Consider the following 20185-nt stretch of genomic DNA (forward strand, 5'->3'; position numbering starts at 1 on the left):
GAAAACAAAGACATGAATAGAAAAAAAAAAACAAAAAACAGACTCACAAACACACACAAAAGGACTACGCAAACCCCCAATGTACACAACCACGGTAAAATGCACAAAAACTGAGTAAAAATGACATAAGTTTAATTTACTGAGGTGTTGTGCATTCTGTGATGATGAGTCGCAAGAAAGAAAGGTTGTAGGGGTTTAAAGATGTCTCAGATTAACTTGAAATCTGTCATTCAGTGCGCCAGTCTAGATGTCAAAGTGAGTTCAACCTGAAAGCAGACCAAAATTTACAAAAAGAAGTCTCCATAAGGTCTGAAACATTATTACGGAACCTGCAGGAGGCTCTGACTAGGGTGGATGTGAAAGTGCCTAGATTCACATCAGAAAGAGACAGCATAGATTTAAATTTTATGTTAAATGTGCAAGGAAGAAACATGGAAAGGAGACAACACAGACAAAGATCAGGCCTTCTGAAACAATGTTCCTCGTCATCAGAACAGAGGACATGTTTGGTGTAAACTAAATGCACCATTCCATGAAAACAACCTCATGCCAACTGTGAAGCCTGGAGCTGATGTAGTCATGGTTTGGGGATACTTTGATGCAGGAAGTCCTGACCAACTCACCATCTTAGAGCACATTATACATTTTCCTGTGTATTATAGAGGGTGCTTGAAGAAAATCTAAGAGCATCTGTAAAAAAAAAAACCAAACAAACAAAAAAAAACTGATGCAGAAGTGGACCCTGCAACATGACAATAACCCAAAACTTAACAGTAAATCCACTGAGAATTAAGAAATGAAAAGTCCTGGGTTGAGTCAAAACCCATCAGCTGGCTCCTTTTCATACCATAGAAAGTAGAACAAAAAAATTATAATTATAAAGGGGTAAAATTATCTGCACGTACTTTAGTGTTGTGCTTTAAAACTTGCTGATGTTTTTATACAAGTTTTCATAATTTAAATCTTCTGCTGGGTTTTTCTTAAAAGATGCCCATATCTTACTGCACCTGTTTTCTGTAGTGCTGAATAGCTTCTTCTCGCACAACGTTCTTTTCATTTGTTTGGTAACTTAAATATCAGTTTTAGTAGCCATGAATTTGGTTTGTAATTACAATTTCAGCTTCTCCAATACGCTAAGACAACACTCGTAACAGTTGCAGTGTCAATAAAAAAACCTTAAAAGCTCTTAACACTTTCACGGTCTATCACCTATAAAAGTAAGCCACAGGCTAGAACAAAAGACAACTTACCACCTCCTAACCCTTTTATACCAGCTATTCATACAACACAGCTCCTGTTACATATAGTTGGAGATGAGGTTTTGTATCAGGGACAATCAAGGATACGCCCGTCATGCAAGGATGCTAGTGTGTGGAATTTTGTGTATGAGTTAGCCTCTTTGTGTGTCGGCGTGTGGGCGTGTGTGTGTGTGTGCGCGCACTGCCCGCCATGCGTGGCTAGACAGAGTTAGGTGTTCTGGGAGGGGCTCTGGCACAGCGGTGTGCCCATATGCTTGTGACTGAGTGGCGGGCACGGGGAGGGCAAAATGAACGGAGATGGGATGTGCACTATGCCTGTGGTGCATGACTTCATCCCTCCTGCAGGCACAGAGGGCACCGAGTGAAGCTGATTTACTAAAAAACATGCTGCTAATGCAGGAATAAGAACAAGGGAACAAAATAACAAGCAAAAAAGACAGAAAAAAAATAATCTCCGCAATTAAAAAACATACGCGTCTCTCTTTTCCATCCCCTTTTTCGAGTTTGTTCCGTGCGTCTGTTTTTCAGAAGACTCATTTAACTTTGCAACACCAGAAAACAACTTTTCTGATTATCCGTGAAATGCATGCATCTAGTTAAGCAGCCTAACTCTTTAACATTAAGCTCATAAGACTCTAGTACGGATGCGTCTTGATGTCTGTTAGGTGTGAGTTTGTGTGCAGAGCTGACATTGCCACAAGGTGGCTTGGTCAGTGCACCGAGATGCAGCTTGCGTCATCTGAACACCCACAGACATTATCAGCGTCTCACACACACACACGTTTCCAAAATCTGTAGGAAGAGGCATTTGGATCATGACACCGTGCAGCTGCATTAACACACGCCCAAGTTTTAGTTTAATCCAGAGAGACGTGAAGAGCAAGCGATGCCTTTGAAAGTTCATTAGCAGGCAACTCCCACAAACACGGAGACCTGCAAGCAGCTTGTGTGATTTGGAGGTTGTTGATTTTATAACTTTTGATGTAACCACATCAGAACATCAAACCCATTACGCCAATTTTATCTTTAGGGTTAGATATTACATGCACTCATCATGGAAATGCTTATGATAAGTTTTAGATCTTAAAAATGCATTTGAACCTATATTTTTGCATTCCAGAGTATTCAACATCAATAACTTTTGAAAGGATAGCTTTAATTTTTGCTTAATCTAAATATTTATGGTTGTAGGGTTACTTTTAAGCAAATAGAGATTCCAGGAAATTCAACATAAATTCAGACTTGTACAGTCAATTCTTGTTTTTAATAATAGACAAAGTACTTTCTTTTATAATCAGCTGCCACTGGAGAAGGAACAGTTTAAATGCTTCGGCGGAAAACCCAAATGTGAACACCAATCTTGTCCATGATGACTGCAGGTAAACTTTTCACCAGAATTGTGAATGTTGTTAAGTGTTTGGCTTATAAGCTGCGCCATTCGGCACCTAGCAACCAACCTGAAGCCAATCAGTGCGCCTCCTTCCATGTATCCTTGACAACGCAACACGATTCTTCAAATGTACATCCATGCAGGCCCCATACAGCGCTTTCAGCTGGCGGGAGCCAGACTTTAGGCAGCATTAAACCTTAATTTTGGACATTAGTGTAGCGAAGATAAACAAACATCTCAGAAAGATTGGCTGAGGTTTCCAAACTGTTCAACAGGGTGGGATTTCGCAGAAAATGCTGCTCTTCTTCCAGTAAAAAGTGGAAGTGCACTGCTTAGAGCTTCGCACTCAGGCAGATGGCGAAAAGAAAGGCTGATGGAAAATTTCTCTTCCAACACGCTCATCCTCTTCTATAAACTGAAAATAAGTGCATATGGATGAAAGAGGAGGAAGCCAAAGAAGCCACTACTTTGCTGCTTGCTTAGGTTAAAGTTAGCGAACACTCAGACATCATTTTCTATGTTAAGGCCCAAAATGAACCAAGCTGTCATTTCAGTTTTTATGTATGAACCTCATGGCTTCACGTTAAAAGAAGGCAAAGAGTCTCATTGACTCCCTAAACCACCATAGAGATGATCACTTCCTATTTTAACCCCCCAGACATCCTCTATTTCTCCTTCCCGCCATCCCACGTCCATTTCTTCTTCCTCTCTGCTGCCTGTTCCTACCTGTCTCATTTGCATAGGATGCCTTATTTGCATACATATGAGCTAAAGAGAAAGGGGATTTGGGAGCTGGAGGAAAAAAAAACACAGGGGAAGAGGAGGAGGCGAGATATGCAGGCAGGCGGCTGCTGATGAAAAGAAATGAAAAAGGGGCCTTTCAGGAGGAAGCTGCATCCGCCACCCTTCTCCCTCTCTTTCTCTCTCTGTCTCTCCTGATTTTTTTCCCACCTTTTCTCTTTCAATTCTGTTCTCGCCCTTTAGGTCGCACCTTAGAGAGCGCCTGCAAAGGCCCCATTAACGTGAAATATCAGGCCGAGAGACGGAGAGGGCGAAGACGGGGAGGGGGAGAGAAAGAAAAGGGGAACAAATAACCAGCAAAAGAGCAAATGCAGCGTGGGCCAAGTAAGAAGAGGGGGATAAAAACAGAAGAGAAAAGAAAAACAAAGAGAAAAAGCTGACAGATAAATACGGCAAAGGAGCTTGTGTGTACGTATCAGCCATCTATTCCCTGCAGCAGCCTGGCTCTGTGTTGCTGCGGCGTTGCTGTTGCTGTGGTGGCGATGGATGGTTGCTTCGGCAGAGCAACATTGATTGGTTGTGAAGTAAATCCCCCCGTTTTGTAAGCCCCGCGGGGTGAGCTGCTTCCCTCTGAAAAGGACGGAACATGACAAGCCCCTTTGCTTCAGCTGCACATTAAACATGTACACCGAGGGTGCAGCAAAATATCCTCGCACATCCGCTCATAAAAAGAACGAAACATACAGGAAGACGTGAGGAGCAGCCCATCTCCTACGTCTCCACATCAGGACGACCCAGATGCAGCCCATGAAATCCGTCCCTGGTTGCACACAAATACCTTAGCGTCTCACACACAGAAACACACGCCCCCCCACACACACCCCCACACCCACAAACAGCCATATTTATCCCACTCGCTCCTGCTAATTGCATGCTTCTAATAACCTGGTGTAGATAGAAAACAGAGCAGTGCTCTCTCTTGTCTCTCGTCTCCCCGTGGACAGAGTCCAGACGTGAGGCAACTGCAGAAGCCAGGAATATGAAAAGGCAGCTGGAGATAAGAGAAGGGCAGATACAGATGATTGTGTCTTGTTTGTGTGTTTGTGCGTTGGCGTGCGTGTTCGTCTTCTGCTCTTTGTTTGATCTCTACAGCCGGGCCCAAAATGGTGCAGCAACACTGGAATAGCATTCGTGCAACACACATGCATAGACATGAGCAACAATGCACTGATCAGTTTTGTGACCTATTTCTGTTCTCTGTTTTGTTTTATAAAGCTTAGACATTTTTTGCTACTGAAACAATGTTTTTTGTTTAAAACAAAGACAAAATAATAAACAAATTTGTATTTTACATTCTAATGATAGGTAGGCCTAAGTTAAAGTACACTGACTTGCCAAGGATTTCTTAAAAAATTGCATGGTTTCTAAGAAAATTGTACTCAAAATGCTTACATTTGTTAATAACACCTGATTTGAAGTGGCTTCCACTTGTTCTTCTGTTCTGATGTTTCACAATTTATCTGGTGATTGCTACAAACACGAACATAAATATATTACGGATGTAAATATTTGCAAACAGAGACGCAAGTCTGTTTTCGCTCGGCCTACGCAATATGCGGCTTCACAAGAAAATGGCTTCTTCTTTTAACACCCGAAAAACTTGGGTTTATTATATGTTACAGGTTAACCAGTATTGCTCTTTTAATTCTATGATTTTTCAGGGGCACAATTAGAACCAAATTAGCAGAAGCCGTGACAGCGAATATGCTCACAGACAAAAATGTTCTCGATATAAATTAGATCCAGTCTTTGAATTTCCTTTTTTGTAGTAACAACTTCTGCTCTGAAGAGTGTTTAGGTCCATGTAACCTGGTAGCATTAAACCAACAAAGTTTGGATTTTTTTAAAACTAAAAAATTTGGACTCCACAAGATTTTTTTCTGTAAACTTTTACGGAGGAATGCTACACGGACCAATCGCGCCACAAGCTACAGACAAATATCTGTGTTTGTACATGTTTGAGAGTGCGCGCACACGCGCATGCGATCACTTGTGTGTGAGGCATCTCCTGGGTACCATCAGGAGTGGGTAGAGAGAGGACAGTCTGCGGGGGGAAGGGAAGGGAGAGAAAGTGATGAAAGGTGGCAGGGGGTAAGGAGCAGAGATGAAAGCATGGAGGGTAAAAAGGGCAGAGAAGGGATGCGAGAAGGGAGAAACAAAGGGGAGAGGATGTGCCGAGCCGGGTTGAGGGAAAGAGGGAAGGACAGATGCACTGACTGCTGATTGGACAGAGAACAAGGGGAGAAGCGAGGGAGAGAGCAGAGGAGGGAAAGAAAGAGCCTGTCACCTCTAGTCAGCGGCTATTAGCGGCAGCAGCAGCTCTGAGACACCATCCCTCATTCTGCTCTGCCAGCGCTGGCACAATTAGACACACACACACGCCCACACACACGCGCACGCACACATTCATACATCCATCTTTCTGCTCCCTGATTCGGTGTGTGTGTGTGTGTGGCTGAGACTAATTGAGAGAGTGCGTCAGGCTGGGCGCAGTGTTTTTTTGTCTCGGTCTGCTATGTGTGTGCGCGTGTGTGCGTGTGTGTGTGTTCACGTAATGAGGAGGGAAAGAGAGAATGTCCTTGCATTTGATCTGCTTGTGTGCATACGTCTGTGCATGCACGCATGTGTGTGCAGCACACAGGGCCCCCTGCCCAGGCCTGAGAGTGACTGATAGAGTCCATGCCAACTGGAGCTGCATGCCACAGTCTCCACGCCTGCACCCGTGTCCCGCCACTGCCAGCCCCCTCGTCTCTCATCTCTCCGTTTCCCTCTGTCGGCCTCCTCCTTCTCATCTTCCTCAATCCTTCCAGCTTCTTTTTTCCCTGGTTCATGTTAAATCGCTTTGTTTTTTCTTTTTTTCTTTCCCGGCAAGACGGCTCTTCCCTTTTTCCCTCTCATTTGATGCCCTCTCATCCTTGAATCTGTTTAATAGTCGAAGCTCAACCTGCCCTCCTCTAATTTGTCTCACTAATTTGTCGGTGCGTCCATCTGATGCACCGACGCCACATTTCGTTACAGCCTTTCTGTTTTTCCCGCTCTAAACATTTTTTGCTTTTACCTTCCACCTCGAAATGAACCACTTTTCTTCTCTGTATTTTTTTTATAATCCTCTAGTCATCTTCTCTTCTTCCTTCTTTTCCCCCTACATCAATAATTAATTTTCCGGATGCCGCCACTAGTGGCAGCTGTTTCCTATTTTCCGCTCCATTCATAAACCCTTTCCTCACTACTGTCTCGATATTTTTGCTCTCATCTTTCTACTTTCTCCTTTTTTCCCCTCGTCAACTCTGAGAAGTCCCTATTCATGGCTCGCCTTCGTTCTCATCGGAGTTCTCATTATTTACCACCTACCATCCGCTCTTCTTCCTTCCTTTTCTTTCCCTTCCCCCTTCTCGCTCCTCTATCACCTTCTTCTCAGCCGTGAATCTCCTCATTTCCATAGAGCTTTGCAGCAGGCAAACCAGCCTGTCTCCTCACACATGCGCACGAATCGACACAGCACGCATTCCTCCATCCTGAAACGTAGAGGTCAGGGAAGATGAGCACGTGAAGTGTTTATGCACTCGCACAGGTCTTTTATACAGTGAGATTTGACTGCTAAATTCTTCCTATTTTGTATTTCTTGTTTTACTTGGTACATTGTTTTGGTGCCAATAGCCGTTACTGACAGTTACCAGACATCAAATGGACAGACACAGAAAGGGGGGAAGACATGCAGCAAGATTTTCAAGTTCGGGATCGAACCCAGGATGGATGGACACTGCCTCAATTCTTTGTACTTTATTGGAAGATAGCATGAGAAAATAATTTTATAATTTTAATACATTAATATCTGCATTTGTATTCAGCCTTTACATACTAAAGCTAAACTGAAAAGTCAAGCAAGGAGAGAGCATTATTCAGAGGTGAAGCCACGATCACCTCTGACCTTGGTAAAGAGGAGCTGCAAAGATTCACTGCTCAGGTGGGATAATCTGCAGGTCAGACAACTATTAGTTGTGCATTCCATACATCTCACCTACTGTTGACCTGTTGAAGTAAACTACACCTTCTACTGTCAAACATGGCAGGTGAAGCATCATGCAGAAGCTGATTAGAGTTGATACGAAGATTTGTGGAGCCGAAAATAAGATCCAGCTGAGCTAAGAGGCTAGATAGAGAGAGTATTCATTGAAGAAGGAGTCTGCAATGGGAAGATCGTGCTGCGTCTTATTCAAGGGTATCAGAGTAAATCGGGGTTGAATACAAATTCATGTCACAGTTTTCAGATTTTCGCTTGCATTCACAAAACCACACACACATTCACACACTCATGGTGAGCTACTACACTTAAAAAAACAACATTTTGGAAAACACATGTCACTTTTCACAATTATGTACTGCTGTGTAACTGAATCAAATTAAATCCCAATATAAAACACTGACATTTGAGGTTATAATGTGTGCAAAATCTATGCCATTCACTCTGGTTCAGATTTATGCATTCGGAACGCTAGTGACCGATAGGTTGGGAGCTGTTCTTTTATGAGAAATTAGGGCTGTGCCACTGAAGTCTAGTACCTCAATGTGGCAGGGTGCATAGAGTTTAAATGTTGAACCCAGTCTATTAAGAGGAGTCGAAACTAACCTGCCTTATTATGGCAGAGCAGAAAAACATACCTGTAAAATTCTGCCTCTTTTTAAAACTTGTCTGCATTGTTTTCATAGCAACTTTGAGTCCACAGAACAAACAGCAGCAGATCAAGAGCGAGACGAAAGCGGACGAAGAGAAAGTCTGCTTATTAGGGCACCACTGGCTGCAGCGTGCATGTGATTCATTGGGAGAGCAACGAAGACACAAAGGGAGCGAGAGACAGAATGAGAAAGAGGGAGATGGATCGACTTGTGATCTGGGGCGGCTCAGGATCAGGGTGGCTGTCTGCTGTCCTAAGGGAAAGAAAGGGCTCGCTCATTATTTCAGGAGGGTGACACTGGTTTTCACCACGTGTAGAATAAATAGGAACGCCGCAGTCCAGGCTGCACAAGTTATCACTGTGCAAAATAGGCTGACAGCACATTATCCAGCAGCAGGCAGAGGTCTATCTGTCTCAGGTAATGGTCACCTTCTGCATTCCTTTTGTGAGCTCGCCCCTTATCACACAAACACCTACGCCCGTGTGGAAATATGAACGACCTTATCTGTTTCTAGAAACCACGTGCATAAAATTTCATCAGCATGCGAGCATCCTGTGTATCTTTTTGTGTATGTTGGTTGGGGGCAGGGGGAGGTTTGTATGCGATGACGTGTGCGCACTCGTGTGTGAAACGCTGGTGCAGCCGTGCAGGCCTGTGACTTACTCTGTGTGACATTTGACATACTAAAGTGCCCGCAGTGTCTGCTCCACGGGACCCGGACTGCGCTCTGAGAGCACGGCAGCACGCCTCCGCTCCCACTCGCCGCATCGCATCTCGTCAAGTCCGTCCCCTCGCATTTTCATTTTCCCATTTCACCTCATTCATATGCTATTTTTGGATTTAAAAACCAGGTAGGCTTTTAGGTTTCCAGTCAATACACTTCCCCCTGTCCCTGTCACCTGTTATTCTCTTTTCTGCTACATTTTCCCTTCCCCTCCTTTGTTTTTTCTCTGTCCTTTTTATCGTCTCTTGGCTAACACCACGGCCCATTAGCTTAGTCCACTCCCGTTGCCTTGATAACTTTGAGCGGGTAGGCTAGAGTTGTTTTACGCAGTCATGGGTTTGTTGTTTGTCTTTGTTGACACACGTTTCCTTGAGAAGGAAGCTGTGGGAAGGGCCAGTCCGCCGCCGCCACCGGTGTTTCTGGACGCCTGTGCTCGCTTGCATCCGCACAAACTTGCACACATCAGCTCAACGAGAGCGCCCACCACGCACGCTCCAGATAAACAAGTGCGCTCACATCTCCCAGGAAGTTACCATGGCAACTCCCTCTCTTTCATTCCCCTCACCGGTTCACTCTGTCTCTCTCTGACTGAGCCGCCTGGTTGGCTGGCTGTCCTGGAGGCGAGACAATAGCGGGTATCAAGGCCAATGTCACTTTTTACTCCTCCCCTTCATCATTCTCTACTCCCCATTTTCTGTCTAAAACCAACAACACTATATATATAAATAAAAATAAAAGTAGGAAACAAAACACTTGTATTGATAAATGTGACATCACATGTATCAATGTGATGTCACATGTTTGAAAACAATAGTACAGTATTCAGCGATTTCCTTGCAATTCTGCTCAATCTTTCCCTTTCCCCCCTCCCTCTCCTTTACTTTTTTGCATAATGTGACCAATTGCCTTCTTCCCTTTGTAGGGCACGAGAGGAAAAGGGGATTTCATGCAGGCTAACTAAGCCCCTAATCCCCTGTTTCATGCCAGTCTCCCTGTCTCACTCTCTCTATTTTGGGTTGCTGAAATTTGTGCATTTTCACCAAGTTGCCATGGTGGAAAGAAGTATTAAGATTATTCCAATCTGTAGATATTCAGTAACTAGGCTTGCAGCTAACCTAATCATCATAAAGTGTGTGAAGATTTCTGGCAAAGCCATGAATGAATGAATGAATGAATTGAGGTTAATCACGGATCCTAAAAGGTTTACACATATAGTTACTTACAAACCTGTTTGTATCCCTTGAACGTTTTTACGTTTTGCTGTGTTACAACTGAGTTTATTGCATATTATAGCACATTATCATTTGTTAGAAGTAAAAATCAGAAGTTTGTTGACCATTTATTTTCGAGCTCTCTGAATTGACACCCTGTTGAACTACGTTTCACTGCAATTTGTTGCTCATTTTACTTTGCAAACTAGCTCAAGCTCCATCAGATAGCACGGAGAGCACCTGTGAACAGCAACCTTCAAATCTTATTCTACATTCTCAATTGGCTTTATAGCTGGACTTTGACTGAGGTATTCCGATACACAAATATGATCCTATTCCCTGTATTCCAAAACAGCATGCACTGCAACAGAATGGCCATGTCAATGTAATGAAGGCATCCATTTTAACTTCTGTGCCATCCAGTCTTCACCTTGGCATTGGGATTATATTAATAAATCAAAAAGATTTAATATTTTACGTTAAAGGATGACTGATTGATAGACTCATCTATGTGATCGTCATAGTGAAGAAAGAGCTGAGCCAATATTTAGTGGTTCTTCTATGTTGAGACTCTCCCCTCTGGTCACGAGAAATGGATCATGACTGAAAGAATGAGACTATGGATGAAAAAAAACTTCCTTTATAGGGTGACTAAAGTCAGCAATTGAAAAAGGGTGAGGAGCTCCATCATAGTGGGGGAGCGAGAAGTACGTAGAGTTGCTGCTCCTCCGCATCGAACGGAATCAGTTGAGGAGGTTAAGACGTCTGATCAGGATGCCTTACTAATTTAGAGGTTTATCTGGCGTATCCCAGTGGGAGACCTAGAACATGCCTGGTGGATTATGTTCCCCGTCTGACCTGAGAATGACTTGGGATCCCCCAAACTGAGCTGGAATGTTTCTCTGACAATGGTCTGTGTTTCCCTCCTGGACCTGTTAGCTTTGCAACCCAATCTCAGAAGTAAATGGACTGATGGACTATGGTCTCAATTTATCTACTAAACTGTGGGATTCTAATCAAAAATACCGAATCACCTATGCAGTCTGAAGTAAGTAATAATAATGTCCAAATTAACCACATTGATATGAGAGAAAATCTTGAGCGTGGCTAAAGAAGGGCTTTTCTAGAGATTTAAGATATTTTAGACAAAAAGTCCTCTTCAGCCAACAGTTTAAATTGAATGATAACAGAATACACTGGCAGTCTTCTTGTAGTTTTAGCAATGACAGCGGAGGAACTGAACAAAGCCATTAAGTCCATGTGGCCACACTTTCAAATACTGAATTAACATTAACAGCCATCTTGTTCGGCTTGGCACTTCTCTCTTCGCAGTGGAGGGCCATTGTTTACAGTGCAGGCAATTTCCTGTAAGCTTCAGGCTTCAGTCTGGAGCTGGCACATTGCGTACACCACGACCAAACTTTAGAGATTGGGTAAAATTTAAAACTTCAACAGAGTCCGCGCCTCCAGCAAGCTATCGTTTCTCAGTAGCCGAGAGTCCAGACCCTCTGTACGAAGCAAAGTGTAGAACAAGGGGTTGGTTTTTATCAGGCTACACAACCACATATATTCTCCACATACAGAGTTTTAAAAAAAATATGCTTTTGAAACTGTTTTTTAAAAGCTTTAATCAGAACATGGTTTGCGTGTGAATTAGGGTGCAGACAATGACAAACTATTTTTCAAACTATTGATGTTTGATTAAAAATCCAATTAACCCTTTTTTAGGCTACACCCGCTTCAAAGTTGTCAATCCTTTCTGAAAACAACTTGAGGCTACTGAGGGTAATATTTCAGTTAATTTCAGGTAGGATCATTAAGTTATAGCAGGGTATGTTACTTTTATTCTACATAAGTAAGGAATAACTATTCTTATTTGCTTTTACCTACTGTAACTCTGCTCACTGTTTCTTTAACGTTTTACAAAAGTTCCTATTTTCTGGCTTTTTGTTTAAGAATAGTCATTGCCTCTATTGTTAACATTAATAATGGATGACTATAGCTTTAAATACAACAGCGTGGTTTAGCAAATGTGCTATACTTAGCTACAGTAAAGAGGAGCTGAAGTGGGTGTTCTTAAAGCAGATGGGAGTCTTTGGCTGTAATGCTCCCTCACTGTCTGTCTCACGTCTTTCTTTCCGCCTCTGAATGACTGCAGCTCAGACCGTCACTCTGTGGTGGATGTGTGGAAGGAGGCAAGAGAGTGAGGAAGGAAGGAAGAGAGCTGTCAGGCGCTCTGGCTAAGCATCTAATAGGTTCCCATACTGAACTGACATTTGAAGGCTGCAGGAGCATTAGTCTTGAAATGAAAAGAGAGACAGATCTGGAGAAAGAGAGAGAGGGAGAGAGACTGGGTGTGCAGCAGGCATTCTGCAGCCTTTATCAATGGATCTGTCTATCCTTTCGCTGTGCGCAGCCTCATCTCTGTGATCTCCACCCACCAGAGTCCTCCGCCTCCTCACACCGTCCCCTGGCCTCTCGCTGTATACCTACCGAGCCCAGAAAGAAGAGACGGGAAGGACGGAGATGAAAGCAGCGAGAAGGAATACAGTCAGCGGTTGACCCAGGGAACGCTGAATGAGCATGCGAGGCATGGCAAGAGGGATGAGAGGATCTGATGAGAAAAAGATAAGAGCCAAAGAAGGGGTGAGAAGACTGAATGTTAAATGTATAATTAAAGGTATGTCCTGATGGAGACAGATGTGGCAGAGCTGACAAAGGCAGCTTATAGAAATAAACAGACAGAAAGATGGACACAAGACAGGTACATCAACAGACATCCAGAGTGAAGACCGTTTGCCCTAAATCTCAGTCTCCCTCTCTGTCTGACAGCAACGTCGAGAGATCACAGGCTTCTCACAGCCTCTTTATGCTCAATTTATCTCCTGTCATTTGTCAGTCATGTTTTCTTCTAGGCTACTTTTGGGGTTCTCATTTCAGTCTCTCAAGAGCCATCTCAGGTAATCTACTACAAACAGCTGTAACTCCTGGAACTAGAAGATAACTGCATTACTGTCTTGGCTTAGGCAAGGTCCAGGAACCAAATGGCTTCTGGAGACGAACTATGCAAAGCCAGGCATTAGGACAGAGTGTTACTGGGAGGGTGGCTCTGGGGTTAACTGTTAACTTCCTCGGTCATTTTACGAAAGAGTAAAAAATATTTATTGAAGTTATCTTGAGATAAAATTTTGCATCATAGTTGAACATCTACTGATAAATAATGGCAAAACACAACTTTATCTAGGCCTTGAAAACTTCAAATGAAGATATACTTTCAGATAAACGTTAAGTCACGTTATGATGCTGGACATCCAGAGAGGTCTTGAAATGACTTCAACTTTGCCAAAAGGACAAGTAGCTGCTTTTGAAATGATTCCCTATTTATACATTGTTTACATCTATATTTTTATGAATCTGTCTTATTGGAGACATATTTTGAACATTTTGTAGAATACTCTAGATTCCGGAAGCAAGAAAGAAGCACCTAAATAGATGTATGAAAAGGGCATTAGGTTAACAGCCACATTCCCTGAATTGTAAAACACACTTTCCTGAGTATATGTGGTTTACTTTGGGTGGTCACTCTTCCAACATTCACAATAAATGTCTGATGAATGTTTGCTGTCTGGACTTTAATGTGTGTGTCTGTGCACTTGTTTGCACTGACAATCAGTCGCAAAGTTTGCTGTGCATATGTATATACATACGTATCTGTGTGTAAGCACGTGCACACAAACCTGTGCGGGAGCCTGTGTGTGGAGATGATAAGCACCTGAGCCCCGAGGCGGCCTTCAGATTTCCCCTCACGTCCTCGGTGAAATCAGCCCAATCACTGCACTGTCATCTGCCTGCCACCAGAGAGAGGCCTGAGCTGCATACTGACAAGCTCATTTGCCTAGTGCTGTGTACACACATGCATGCACACACGCACGAGCATGTGCACGCTCACTTATGCCCTCCAGGCTTTCCACTTTCTCCCAAAATTGAGTTCAAATAGAACCACTGTGGGAGACATTTGTTGGATTTTTTTTTTTTTTGCGCAGGTGAGAAAAAATGCTTCCTTCTTTTTTTTATTTGCCAAATTGAAGTGTCATTTTTTCTTCCACGCCACAGTCAGATGAATACCTTTACCCCAAATGGATCATCAAATATTACTTATTACGGCTAAGATTCCCTATATGAGTTGCATTAAAAATCCATCCGGTGTTGATGGCAACTGAAGCTTTCCATTGATCAGAGAACAGAACTGATTCCAATCTTGCCCGTGTGTGGATATGTTCGAAAAGGTTACTTCTGATGAATTGTCATATTTGATTCATTACATTTTACAACTGACTCAAAAGTGATTCTTCTGAATCTTAAAAATTAAAAGTAACAGAAAGCAAGATAAACCAAAAAAATATTTCTGCGTGATATCTTGTTTTGGTAGATCTTACCTATATGCCTTTCATACACACCACAGTAAAAATGTGCATTAATTGGCAGTGATTTCAGTTTATACTTAATCTTTTGAACATAGTTGCAGTGCTTGTACAAACCAGACCATCTCCAATACTATTACCTTGTTAAATAGTCCCACAGGGTTCTGGTATGGAGCCACTCTTTTTTGTTTTTGTTTGTTTTATGGCCTCCTGTTTGGACTGATGATCAATACATTTATTAACATCTGTATGATGCACTTATATATATATATATATATATATATATATATATATATATTTTCCACCTTTTAAAAGCACACTTTTGGATTCGGTTCAGCATGAATTTTCAGCAGAAGACACGCCGCTTCCTGCAGTTCCACCAATTGTGCTGCAATATCTTCAAACACAATCTTCATCACAATATAAATGTTTGCAATACTGGAAATGATTTATGTGTGAAATGCAAGATGGGTAGGGTATTTCTATTCCATTCAAGCTGCATGACAGTAATACTGTGTATTTGGTCAAATTAATGATTAATATGCTTAAATACATACTGGGAGGGGCATTCTTTTCATTAGTTATAACTGCTTTTCACTTGTTAATGAAATTATGAAATTATACCTCGAGTTTGTATGATAATTGTCCCTGACATTGTTCCATAATCAGACAATTAACTCTTTCAAGCACAGTTGTCCATTCAAGTCTTGGAAATCTAACAGTTGGGTTTGACTAATTTAAATCTCCATATAATCCCATCTTACAACTCTGACCATCTGGAGACATTGATTAGTGTCTGATTAGTGAACATGGTAAAGTATCCATGTAGGCATGGGCTGTTTTATGACAATTTTAAAAAGTGAGACCTTTAAGAGCCCAATACATTTATGCGTCATAGCATTTTATTGGTTATAAAGACTTTTAATGAGTGACCAGAGATAGGGAAGGGGTTTCTCTGGCTATATACATGGTTATATAGACTGCAAATATATGTAGCTCTCGCCCTCCTCCTGTTTCTGCAGGTCAGCTGAGTATGATGGCTAGAGAGAGAAAAATACCCGCTCCTCCAGTTGAATGTTTGGAAATTTGTCTAATAGTAAAAACCACAGTAATGGCATCAGAAAAGATGCCACTCGTCACTTTTCTTAAGGTGGCACTGACCAAACATTCACATCAAGCTATGAAAGATATAGTGCCCATCTGTTTAATAAACAGTCCACTCCAGATTTGACAATTTTGCAAATGCCCTGACTAATTAGCAATTTAATTAGTTAAATTATTAGCTAAAAACTTGGATGCTTTTATTGTTACATTAAGAAGAGAAGGAATAAAGGTTTACTCTTCTTGCTGGCTTTTCCCAGCAGGCACTATTAAATTTCAATGTATTACTTAAAATTGAATGAGAACTTTAACACTAACCTATAAAAATGTCTACAGTGCACGATAAAAACATTGCAATAAGTAAATGGGATGATAGGCTGATTTGAAAGATTAACTGGAAACCAAAAAATATATTGTGTAGTGTTGGAGTTAATCGTAGTTGCTTCTCTGATGGTTTTCATATTTTTGTCGATCAATTTCTGCTTCATTATCACATCACTGTGCATTTTGGCCTCACACTTACATTCTGTTGACCCAAAACTGTCCTTAAAACCTATATATAGAGACAGACAAGCGGAAGACAGACATTTACGAGCTTCAGGCTGAATGAGCGGATTTGAGAGGAAGCATCTTGCCGTGTTTGTTCATGTTTTGCAGTCCGGTAACGTGCGAGCTTGAGAGTAAGAAAACGCGGAGAATATATTAATTCTGCATGTGTTTATGTCCGTGTGCCTTGCCGCGCTTGTGCGGCGGCAGAAGCCACACAGAGTGCTGCTCTCCTGTCAGTGTGATTAGACGGCTGCACTGACAGAGCAGCGATGGAGAGACCAGAGGGAGAGATAGAAAGCGGCAGAGAGACGGGGAAAGACTTTCAACCGAGGCGGGGGATTTGAGGGAGGGAGTCTTCAAAGAGCATGCGGCCAGGCGGCTGACACGTACAGCATTTCTGCCTCTGTTTTTCAGACGCACTCACCCGAATGTTAACACTCACCCAGGGCTGCAGTGAGGTCATTTTAGCTCCGCTTTCCTTTCGGTTTAACATGAGCACACTTATCTATGCATGCACACAGTTCACCTTGACTCTCGTTCCTCAGCCCAAAAGAGGCCAATGTGAGAGCGTGTCTCAGTGTCGGATAAGAGGTTTCCATGAGAACAGCAACAGCGGCAACCCCCATGGGCTCATTTGCATATTCAAGTGCAGAAGTGTGGTTGAATTACAGTGATTGAATGACCTAATCGATAGGGTGGACTTAATGGATGGATGCAAGGAAGGACAGACAGAGGAGAATGGAGATGAGGAGAAAGCGAGCTGAGAGGAAGAGGGGCGTGCCAGCTGATGGTAAATCGGAGTGCAGATGATGCAATGGACCAGCATTTTGGGTACAAATTGAAATCGGTTTGTGTGTTTTCCGATTAAAGCCATACAAGTACAGCTCAGTGTATGCATATTAACCATGGCTAGTATTCACACCTCCACAGCAAGTTACATAAAAAATATAAGATTGGAGGGCAAACATTTTTTTAAATATTTAGTTGCACAAAATGGTGTAAGAAGAAATTGTGGCACTCATCATGGTATTTCTTGTCAATAATGGGCATCCAACTTTATCTGATGAAGTAAGTGTGAGCTAACAATTTAAGCCCCAGGTATAGAGTTGGGTGCTTCATCTATGTTCGAGACTCTTCTTTTAATGTAAGAAAAGATGTAACTCAAGTTACCTGTTGTGTAGATGCAAGAAAGCATCGACAACGATGAGCTGAGAAGGGGGGGAGCTTCCCCCCATTGTGGATAACGGATGACACATGCATAAAAAAAATGAAAACAAAGACAAATGAAAAATCAAATTAACTTTACTAGTGCTTTGTAAACTTGTATTGCAAATGTATTTTAACATGAGTTAGAAAGCGTTTTGTAGTCAATTATGTAATCTGAAGAAAAAAAGCAGACATCAGTAGATTTTAATAGAAACATTTTAAATTGGGCATTTGCTTCTCAGCACAAGTTGAAGTCATGTTGCTGAATCTACCAACAATAACACAGTTTAAGCACCAAATAACTAAGATATTTTTTCCCACTAAACAAGTATCACTGCTAAAGCCATATTACTTCAACAGAGCGCTTCGGTATTCAATATGACAGATTAAAAACAAAGCTATCTCAGGAGTTTTGAACACAATGTTTTTGATTCGTTGGTGATCTCTGTGAGCTCACCCTCAGCACACAAACTATGATGAGTAAGCGCCAGTGTTTTGGTGCCTGAGTTGCTGCTTTTGGTGGTGAAAGCTGAAACAAAATGGTCCCCAGCTAGCACTAGCATCAGTTTATCCCTTCCTTGTGTTTAGAGGGACTCCAACCAGAGAGCTCTAACAATGTGGCATCCCATGTCCACTGAAGAATGACCCTGAGTCCTGCTGGGTGAGGTCTATGCTGAATTTGTCCCACTAGTCCGCTATTCCTATTTTTAAAAGCAGAGACTGCACAGGGAGCTGCCACTGTGAGGTACAAGGACAGGTCAGAAAATGTGTGATAAAGCAAATCCAAGAAAAAAAAGTGAAAGACCTTCAGAAGGCCAGCAAAAACTTTGAACGGTTGTGAGAAAGTCTGACTCCTTCTTGAAAGAAATGTAGAAAACAAAAAAGAGGGGGGCTTAAAACTACTGCACGGTACAACCATTCCCTTGAATTATCAAACATTAAAGATCCATAGTTGCATGCTGTGATCTTATTAAACTTTTTTTTTTGATCGTCTTTGACTCTCTTGCTGACCACACAGATTCACTGGATATGCAACGGCCAATTTTCTGAAAGGCAGCCTTCGCTCTGCTTGGCTGTGTCTGAAAGCCCAAGATTATCTAAGCATCAGTAAGCCACCGAGGAACTGGATCAATCACGGTTTTATTATGATGAGTGCGTTGGGGTGGCTGCGCAGAAAAGTAAATGGTGCTACATTATGCAGTGCAATAACTTTCCATAACGGAAAGACAGCCGCAAGAGGCAAGCAGCACAATGAGATGTTTACATAAACATAACGGAAAGGATGCTGACTGTGTGGAATTGACAGTTTATGGAGGTGTGTGAAGCTTCCAAGAGCGCGATGTGGAGATGCTGTGTTCTGACAAACAAAAAAAAATAGAGAAAGAAATCTGTGTTTGACGGTGGATTTGTGGCGCATTTCCTTTAATCTCTTTGTAAATTCACACGCGCATCCGCACCCAGATGTTTGATTTGGTGCAGTGGCGAGAGCTGGACCGAAGGTGAGGCTGCAATCAGCAGCTGCTGTGACAATGGAGCCCCGGTGGTCAGAGGGACAGAGGAGTGCGATGGGTGGTGGAGGATTCAGAGCGAGATGGGGGGAGGGAGAGAGGTCTGCTGGGGGAATCAGTGATGGGGAAAATGGATGGAGGCGAGGGGAGAAACAGGGGCTTGGGGGAGGAGCTGGGGTGGGCGGCTCTAATGGCCCGAAGACACAGCTGGCTGCAGACACCGAAGGACATAGACACCGAGAGAGTGAGGCAGACTGAAGGAGGGCGATGGTGGCAGCGTGGGGTGCAAAGCGGATAAAAATAGAGGGGGAAGAGAGAGCAAGAGATGAGGAAAGGAAAGAAAAAGATTCTTCCTCTTTTGTAAGATTTCTGCATCTGGTCGCCTGCTGTGGTGGACATGGACGCTCATAGCTTGTGCACGCACAATCAAACACATGGATGCCGCTGACATGCATGACAATGAATTATCCATGGAACAATGGTGGCTCCTTATTAATAATGAACATTAAGGATGAGACAAACATAAGAGGCTGGTTGGTAAAACGACAGAAAATTCGGATTTACTTCAGTTCCAACCATTTACGGGAAGTTGATTAGAAAACATCATGAATATAGAAGGTCATTTAAATTTTTTTTTAACCCTTTGAATACTTCTAATGTGACCATACCAAATATTTCCTGTGAGGGACAAACCAAAAAGTTTGCGGCTTTTAAACTAGAAAACCCTGAGCTTCATCAGGCTAGTCAGAAACCTAAAACTATAAAAAAAATTTCCAAATGCACCGGGTGTACATGCAACCAGGTTCGATAACAGAAACAAACTTTGGTGTGGACGTCGTTACTGCGGGAAGAATTACTTGGTGGTAGCTATTTTGTGCATCAGTGAGGTTTTTAAAATGGAATCAGATGAAGAAGAGAACAATGAGGAACTATTTAAAAGGCAAAAATATTTTCTATACGTTCAGACATGTCTGTAGTTCAATCAGGCTGTGAGAGAGTGCTACTTTAGCAGATAACAAGAAGGCAGGACAGGGTGCAACAAAAATGTTCTTTATCCTTTTGAGGTTTCAACCTGAAACAGGCTGGATCTGGAAAACATTGGCCGAGTCAAGGTAAGGATCTCCATTCTCTAGAAAATGGAGATCCTAGAGAGCTAATCGCTAATTTAAGACGCTGAAGACAAGTGAAAATGTTTTCCAATCCTTCCTTTCCCACACAATCTCTACTTTTAATCTAAAAAACTGAACAACGAAAAAAATATCTCAAATAGTCTTTGTTTAAATTTAGGTTCCCAAAGAGAAACTGGAATTGGCTAAAATCGGCCAACATTTTTCCCAAAAA

The 20185-nt window shown here is 42.3% G+C and overlaps 1 protein-coding gene across 2 annotated transcripts in view; it reads right to left on the minus strand.

The window, feature by feature from the left end:
* Nucleotides 1-20185, minus strand: part of rai1 (retinoic acid induced 1) — a 61999-nt gene that overhangs the window by 26628 nt on the left and 15186 nt on the right. The window lies entirely within an intron of this gene.

The sequence above is a fragment of the Xiphophorus hellerii genome, chromosome 16, assembly GCF_003331165.1.
Source record: "Xiphophorus hellerii strain 12219 chromosome 16, Xiphophorus_hellerii-4.1, whole genome shotgun sequence".
NCBI lineage: Eukaryota > Metazoa > Chordata > Actinopteri > Cyprinodontiformes > Poeciliidae > Xiphophorus > Xiphophorus hellerii.